The sequence below is a fragment of the Hyla sarda genome, chromosome 1 (assembly GCF_029499605.1).
Source record: "Hyla sarda isolate aHylSar1 chromosome 1, aHylSar1.hap1, whole genome shotgun sequence".
NCBI classification, from domain to species: Eukaryota; Metazoa; Chordata; class Amphibia; order Anura; family Hylidae; genus Hyla; species Hyla sarda.
This window is the reverse complement of record NC_079189.1, coordinates 595,497,820-595,506,900: the sequence shown is the minus strand read 5'-3', so window position 1 is coordinate 595,506,900 and position 9,081 is coordinate 595,497,820.

The window sequence follows — 9,081 nt, the reverse complement described above, 5'->3', positions numbered from 1 at the left end:
CTGTAAAATGTTTGGTCCCTTAGAGAGTCCTGTAAGATGCGCAGCCCCCATGGAGGTCCTGTGAGACATGTGTTTCCTGTATGACCTGCAGTCCCATAGAGGTCATTTAAAAGGTCCTGTAGTGACTCCTGTCAGATTTGGCATCCCATAGAGGGGTCCTATAGAGGGACTTTAAAAAAAAACAAAAAAACTTTTTTTGCACATTTCTCGTATATGTCAAACTGAATATTGGATATAAACATGTGCAGTTTTATGTACTTATCTACGTCTTTTTTTTCTCTCTTTATTTTACCTATAGCGTCTTGAGATGAGCGAACTTACAGTAAATTCGATTCGTCACGAACTTCTCGGCTCGGCAGTTGATGACTTATCCTGCACAAATTAGTTCAGCTTTCCGGTGCTCCGGTGGGCTGGAAAAGTTGAATACATTCCTAGGAAAGAGTCTCCTAGGACTGTATCCACCTTTTCCAGCCCACGGGAACACCTGAAAGCTGAACTAATTTGTGCAGGATAAGTCATCAACTGCCGAGCCGAGAAGTTCGTGACGAATCGAATTTACTTGTAAGTTCGCTCATCTCTAAATAGCGTCCTATAGAGCGTCTACATCTACTGTACAGTAACGGAGCAGCTCGATAAGATCCCCAAGAGCAGTGCTCTCCAATTGGTGCTCCTTCAAATGTTGCAAAACTACAACTCCCAGCATGCCCGGACAGCCGCTGGCTGTTCCGGGCATGCTGGGAATTGTAGTTTTGCAACATTTGAAGGTCCACAGGTTGGAGACCACCCGCCTTTACAGTTACAACCTGCATTGTAGAACCCCATAGAGATGCAGGGGATGATTTTTTTTGTCTATAGATGTTTCTTTCACCTTTGCCCCTAATTGTTTATCCTCCTTCCCAAATGTGCAAATTCTAAATACAATGAGGGAAGGAGAATATGAGCATCAAAGCCGGTGTGTCCGCAGGGGCGAGGAGTTATAGTGGAGGTGAATCACTATATACTCACATTTAAAGAGCCGTGTCCTCCCTGTCATTATCCATTAGCCGGCACCTTTAATCACCCTACGCCTTTCTGAGTTCACCTGCAAAATAGGTGGGCATCTGGTTGGAAGGTGCATTTATGCCAATAGGTTTCTGGATGCTTTGATATATAGGTTCTGTGAAGATTTTAACTGATATCCTGCTGCAGGAACGTGACCGAAGTTACACTTCAAGGCAGGGCTAGACAAAACCCAGCCGCCAGGGTCAGCATGGCAATTAAGAATTTCCTCCTGGCTCCTAGGACTTTGTCAGCCAGAGAAGTGGCCATGGCATAAAAAGGCTGATGTAGTCCCCCTGGATCCAGCACTGAGCCCGCCTGTGCCCAGACACTGCTAGGTGCTGCCCCTGGTGGTGGCTGGTAGTATCTCCAGACATCATTTTTTAAACCGTATACGGATTAAAATTTGTTCACAGGTTTTGAGGAATCATTTTTTTTTTTTTTTTAAATCAAAAACCTGATACGGCTTGATTGTTTTTTGTTCTAAGGTTTTGTTATATTTATATGCAGAAAAACCAAATAAAAATATGTTTACTGTATATACTAGAGTATAAGCTGACCCGAATATAAGCCGAGGCCCCCTAATTTCACCCCAAAAAACCCAGGAATCGTCATCCCCCCCCCATGTCGTCGTCACCCCCCCCATGTCGTCACCCCCCCCCCCCCCCCCATGTCGTCACCCCCCCCCGTGTCGTCGTCGTCGTCCCCCCCGTGTCGTCCCCCCCCCCCCGTGTCGCCCCCCCCCCCGTGTCGTCGTCGTCCCCCCCCCCCGTGTCGTCGTCGTCCCCCCTCGTGTCGTCCCCCCCCCCGTGTCGCCCCCCCCCCGTGTCGTCGCCCCCCCCCCCGTGTCGTCGCCCCCCCCCCCCCGTGTCCGTCGCCCCCCCCCCCCCGTTGGTCGTCGCCCCCCCCCCCCCCAGTGTCGTCGCCCCCCCCCCCGTGTCGTCGCCCCCCCCCCGTGTCGTCGCCCCCCCCCCCCCGTGTCGTCTCCCCCCCCCCCGTGTCGTCGGCCCCCCCCCCGTGTCGTCGCCCCCCCCCGTGTCGTCGCCCCCCCCCCCCGTGTCGTCGCCCCCCCCCCCCCCCCCCGTGTCGTCCCCCCCCCCCGTGGTCGGTCGTCCCCCCCCGTGTCGTCGTCCCCCCCCGTGTCGTCGTCCCCCCCCCCCCCCCGTGTCGTCGTCCCCCCCCCCGTCGTCGTCACCCCCCCCGTGTCGTCGTCACCCCCCCGTGTCGTCGTCACCCCCCCGTGTCGTCGTCACCCCCCCCGTGTCGTCGTCACCCCCCCGTGTCGTCGTCACCCCCCCCGTGTCGTCGTCACCCCCCGTGTCGTCGTCACCCCCCCGTGTCGTCGTCACCCCCCGTGTCGTCGTCACCCCCCCGTGTCGTCGTCACCCCCCCCGTGTCGTCGTCACCCCCCCCCCGTGTCGTCGTCACCCCCCCGTGTGTCGTCAACACCCCCTTGTCGTCGTCACCCCCGCCGTGTCGTCGTCAACCCCCCCCCCGTGTCGTCGTCACCCCCCCCCGTGTCGTCGTCACCCCCGCCGTGTCGTCGTCACCCCCCCGTGTCGTCGTCACCCCCCCGTGTCGTCGTCACCCACCCCCGTGTCGTCGTCACCCCCTCCGTGTCGTCGTCACCCCCCCCGTGTCGTCGTCACCTCCCCCCCGTGTCGTCGTCACCCCCCCCGTGTCGTCGTCACCCCCCCCCGTGTCGTCGTCACCCCCCCCCCGTGTCGTCGTCACCCCCCCGTGTCGTCGTCACCCCCCCGTGTCGTCGTCACCCCCCCCCGTGTCGTCGTCACCCCCCCGTGTCGTCGTCACCCCCCCCCGTGTCGTCGTCACCCCCCCCCGTGTCGTCGTCACCCCCCCCGTGTCGTCGTCACCCCCCCCCCCGTGTCGTCGTCACCCCCCCCCCGTGTCGTCGTCGTCACCCCCCCCCGTGTCGTCGTCACCACCCCCCCCGTGTCGTCGTCACCCCCCCCCGTGTCGTCGTCACCCCCCCCCGTGTCGTCGTCACCCCCCCCCGTGTCGTCGTCACCCCCCCCGTGTCGTCGTCACCCCCCCCCCCGTGTCGTCGTCACCCCCCCCGTGTCGTCGTCACCCCCCCCCCCCCGTGTCGTCGTCACCCCCCCCCCCGTGTCGTCGTCACCCCCCCCCCCCGTGTCGTCCGTCACCCCCCCCCCCCCCCCCGTGTCGTCGGTCACCCCCCCCCCCCCCCGTGTCGTCGTCACCCCCCCCCCCCCCGTGTCGTCGTCACCCCCCCCCCCCCGTGTCGTCGTCACCCCCCCCCCCGTGGTCGTCGTCACCCCCCCCCCGTGTCGTCGTCACCCCCCCCCCCCGTGTCGTCGTCACCCCCCCCCCGTGTCGTCGTCACCCCCCCCCGTGTCGTCGTCACCCCCCCCCGTGTCGTCGTCACCCCCCCCCGTGTCGTCGTCACCCCCCCCGTGTCGTCGTCACCCCCCCCCCCTGTGTCGTCGTCACCCCCCCCCCCGTGTCGTCGTCACCCCCCCCCCGTGTCGTCGTCCCCCCCCCCCGTTGTCGTCCCCCCGGCCCCCCCCCCCCCCCCGTGTCGTCGTCACCCCCCCCCCCCGTGTCGTCGTCACCCCCCCCCCCCGTGTCGTCGTCACCCCCCCCCCCCCCCGTGTCGTCGTCACCCCCCCCCGTGTCGTCATCCCCCCCCCCCCCATGTCGTCATCCCCCCACTCCCCCCCCTTCATCATCACCGCCTGTCAATCCCTTTCAGTGGTCTTCAACCTGCGGCCCCCCAGATGTTGCAAAACTACAACTCCCAGCATGCCCGGACAGCCATCGGGCTGTCCGGGCATGCTGGGAGTTGTAGTTTTGAAACAACTGGAGGTCTGTAGGTTGAAGACCACTGCGACCTTCGTCATCATCCAGACCCCCCTTTAGTTTTCTACTCTCCTCCCCTCCCCTCGGCGGGAAGGGAAGGGTGAGCTGGTCCGGGCCATCTATGCTGCAGGGACCGTCCGGTGGGGGAGGGTTAGTCGTTCTGGGGCTGTCCATTTTCTCCGGGGAGGCCCTCTTCTCCGCTCCGGGCCGGCCCCGTACTAGTGACGTTGCCTTGACGACGACGCACCGGGACGGCGGAGGGGAGGTGAGTAGAAAACTAAAGGGGGGTCTGGATGATGACGAAGGCGGACAGTGGTCTTCAACCTGCGGACCTCCAGATGTTTCAAAACTACGACTCATTCTGGGAGTTGTAGTTTGCAATATCTGGAGGTCCGCAGGTTGAAGACCACTGAGAAGGGATTGACTCGAGTATAAGCCGAGGGGGGGCGTTATTCAGCACGAAAAATTGTGCTGAAAAACTCGGCTTATACTCGAGTATATACGGTATAAGAAAAAAACAAAAAACCTGATACGGGAATTGTATTGCAAAAACATGGGGAGAACCCAGCCTTATTCAGCCTACATGTGCCCGGCCAATGTGGGCAGGGCTGGTCCATCTGCTGCCAGGACGCAGCTGTCCTCTGTATCAGCTGTGATCTTTGTGGCTTTGCAGGTTATTATGGGAACATTGAAATAGTTTTGTGCGTTGTTGAGGAGCTGACATAACTGCGGGGCGCCCTGTGTAAGCGAGATGGGATGGGGTGCCATGCCTTATGCCCGCAGCACAATGCCCTGAATTCTCTGACAAGCTGGGTGTAGGTTAGGCTGCGTTCACATGGCCGTCTAGACCGGTCCTTTCTTCTCGCCGTCAAAAAAAAAAAAAAAAAATTAAAAAAACTGACTTAAAAAAATAAAAATAAAAAAATAAAAACTGACTTAAAAAAATAAAAATAAAAAATTACAATAATGGATGCAAACGGATGTTATCCATTTGGATCTGTTATTGTTCAGTTAAGGCTGGGTTCACACCACGTTTTTCAAATACGGTTACTGTATACGGTTTTCCGCAAAAAAACGTATGGCAAAAACCGTATGCAACCTTATACAACCGTATGACTCCAAATTAAAACGTATACGGTTTTTCCCCGTACGGTTCTATCCGTTTGCATCAGTTTTTGCCAACGGTTTTGCTATTTTGTTGGAATTAGTTTTCCAGCAATTTAATAAAGTTACTATTGTTCTATTGAAATTCCAATCTGCGCATGTGTCAAATCCAAAAACGGATTAGAAAAACCGTGTGCAACCGTATTCTGAAATTCTGTGTACGGTTCTCATAGACAACAATGTTAAAAGAACCGCATACGGTTCGCATACAGTTTTCCAACCGGAGGCAAAAACGTGGTCGACAGCGTTTTTGCCTACGGTTGGAAAATCGGCAAAACCGTATCCGAGGCAAAACGGATGCAACCGTACACAACATTTGGAATACGGTTTACAATGCATTCTCTATGCATACGGTTTCGGAAACGGTCGTATACGTTTTTTTGGCGGAAAACCGTATACGGTTACTGTATTTGAAAAACGTGGTGTGAACCCAGCCTAATAAACAAAAAAATATATATTATTTTTTTGTTCTGAGCATGCTTTAAAATAAAAACTGACAAAAGAAACTGATCGAAAAAAACGGATGACATTAAAGGCTCATCCGTTTTCCATAGACTTCCATGTTAAATTTACTGTATCCGTTTTTTCTTCCGTCTTTTTGACTGAAGAAAAAATACTGCATGTGCTGTTTTTTTCGGCCGTTAAAAAAAACAGAAATGAGCGCAGACGGGTACAAACGGATGTAAACGGATTGTAAAAAAAAATCCCATTGACATCAATGGGATTTTTTTTTTTTACCGTTTTTAATCCGTTAACAGTCCGCAAGAACGGAACCAAAACGGGGATAAAAAAAAGGGGACAGACGGCCGTGTTAACGCACCCTAATAGGATTGGGCAATGCGGGGACGCACCCTAATAGGATTGGGCAGTGCGGGGACGCACCCTAATAGGATTGGGCAGTGCGGGGACGTATCCTCTTTCATCTGTCGCTGTCCAGCGTGAACTTTATAACCTGGTTTCCTTTGCTCCTTGTTGACACTTGTGCCCATCCCTCCCTGCCCTAAATCCAGCGGGTGTTCCCTTTTTATGACCTGTCACAGTTCTGATGGATGCTCACAGTTATGGACACAGCGGAGAGCTGGGATATTATTCATAATTCTAATCCACCTTATCCAGACCTCATCTGATATACTCTGTACTGCTGTGGGACCCCGTCCCATCCGCTTTTAGTCTGTGACCCCCTCCCCCCCCCCTTTTTTTTAATCCTGGGTATTTAGGCAGTGACCGGACAAGTTTCCCATTTCCTCTATTCACTCACTAGAGATGAGTTGCTCTATTAATATTGATGATCCCGGGGTGTGGATGGGCGACAGCTGTCATGCCGGGTGAAGAGTAACACAGGAGATCGGCTGTTGTAGTTTAGAAAAGTATAAAAATATCCCAATCACCCCCAACCCCCTTCCATGGTCGGGGTCTTGACCTTCACTGGCTAAAAGCAGCTGCCGGCCTGTATCGGAGACAAGGAGCTGTACATTAGTGATGGACCAATTTCTTCCTATGCACTCTCACTATTCTGCTGGTGAGGTCACTGTTTATATACATTACTTATCCTGTACTGATCCTGAGTTATATCCTGTATTATACTCCAGAGCTGTACTCACTATTCTGCTGGTGAGGTCACTGTGTACATACATTACATTACTTATCCTGTACTGATCCTGAGTTATATCCTGTATTATACTCCAGAGCTGCACTCACTATTCTGCTGGTGAGGTCACTGTGTACATACATTACATTACTTATCCTGTACTGATCCTGAGTTATATCCTGTATTATACTCCAGAGCTGTACTCACTATTCTGCTGGTGAGGTCACTGTGTACATACATTACATTACTTATCCTGTACTGATCCTGAGTTATATCCTGTATTATACTCCAGAGCTGTACTCACTATTCTGCTGGTGAGGTCACTGTTTATATACATTATATTACTTATCCTGTACTGATCCTGAGTTATATCCTGTATTATACTCCAGAACTGTACTCACTATTCTGCTGGTGAGGTCACTGTTTATATACATTACTTATCCTGTACTGATCCTGAGTTATATCCTGTATTATACTCCAGAGCTGTACTCACTATTCTGCTGGTGAGGTCACTGTGTACATACATTACATTACTTATCCTGTACTGATCCTGAGTTATATCCTGTATTATACACCAGAGCTGTACTCACTATTCTGCTGGTGAGGTCACTGTGTACATACATTACATTACTTATCCTGTACTGATCCTGAGTTATATCCTGTATTATACACCAGAGCTGTACTCACTATTCTGCTGGTGAGGTCACTGTGTACATACATTACATTACTTATCCTGTACTGATCCTGAGTTATATCCTGTATTATACTCCAGAGCTGTACTCACTATTCTGCTGGTGAGGTCACTGTGTACATACATTACATTACTTATCCTGTACTGATCCTGAGTCAGATCCTCAGTAATGTAATGTATGTACACAGTTTCCTCACCATCAGAATAGTGAGTACAGCTCTGGTGTATAATACAGGATACAACTCAGGATCAGTACAGGATAAGTAAGGTAATGTATGTACACAGTGACCTCACCAGCAGAATAGTGAGTACAGCTCTGGAGTATAATACAGGATATAACACAGGATCAATACAGAATAAGTAATGTAATGTATGTACACAGGGACCTCACCAGCAGAATAGTGAGTACAGCTCTGGAGTATAATACAGGATATAACTCAGGATCAGTACAGGATAAGTAATGTAATGTATGTACACAGTGACCTCACCAGCAGAATAGTGAGTACAGCTCTGGAGTATAATACAGGATATAACTCAGGATCAGTACAGGATAAGTAATGTAATGTATGTACACAGTGACCTCACAAGCAGAATAGAGAGTACAGCTCTGGGGTATAATACAGGATATAACTCAGGATCAGTACAGGATAAGTAATGTAATGTATGTACACAGTGATCTCACCAGCAGAATAGTGAGTACAGCTCTGGGGTATAATACAGGATATAACTCAGGATCAGTACAGGATAAGTAATGTAATGTATGTACACAGTGACCCCACCAGCAGAATAGTGAGTACAGATCTGGAGTATAATACAGGATATAACTCAGGATCAGTACAGGATAAGTAATGTAATGTATGTACACAGTGACCTCACCAGCAGAATAGTGAGTACAGCTCAGGGGTATAATACAGGATATAACTCAGGATCAGTACAGGATAAGTAATGTAATGTATGTACACAGTGACCTCACCAGCAGAATAGTGAGTACAGCTCTGGAGTATAATACAGGATATAACTCAGGATAAGTAATGTAATGTAATGTAGGTACATGGTGACTCTGCCAGCAGAATGTCTGGGTAAGTGCCTATGGTTAAAGGGGTACTCCACTGGAAAACATTTTTTAATCAATTGGCTCCAGAAAGTTAAACAGGTTTGCAAATTCTATAAAAAAAAATAAAAAAAATAAAAAAATCTTAATCCTTCCAGTACTGATCAGCTGCTGTATACTACAGGGGAAGTTGAGTTGTTCCTTTTTCTGTCTGACCACAGTGCAGCACATCCAAATAGGAGATGGGTGCAGGCACAAGCGGAAATGCGGTCCATTGGTTCCTATTCCATGATGTACAAAGAGACTACGTTTCATGGAAAGTGGTGCGCTGCATCCTTATCTTCTGGATAGATATGAGATAGATATGAGATAGAGAGAGAGAGATATGAGAGAGATAGATATAGAGATAGATAGATATGATTTTGTATTTTACATAACTTGATACATTGTAAGAAGCTTTGGCTACACTTAGATAAAAGTTAATCCACAAGTCCAAGTGTTGTACATGTCATTGCATTTATTTGGACTATGCTTGGATGACCACAGTGCCCATGGCGGGAGGGTTCTTGACCACAGTGCCCATGGCCATGGTTCTTGACCACAGTGCCCATGGCGGGAGGGTTCTTGACCACAGTGCCCATGGCCATGGTTCTTGACCACAGTGCCCATGGCGAGAGGGTTCTTGTCCATACTGTAATTTAGTCTTCA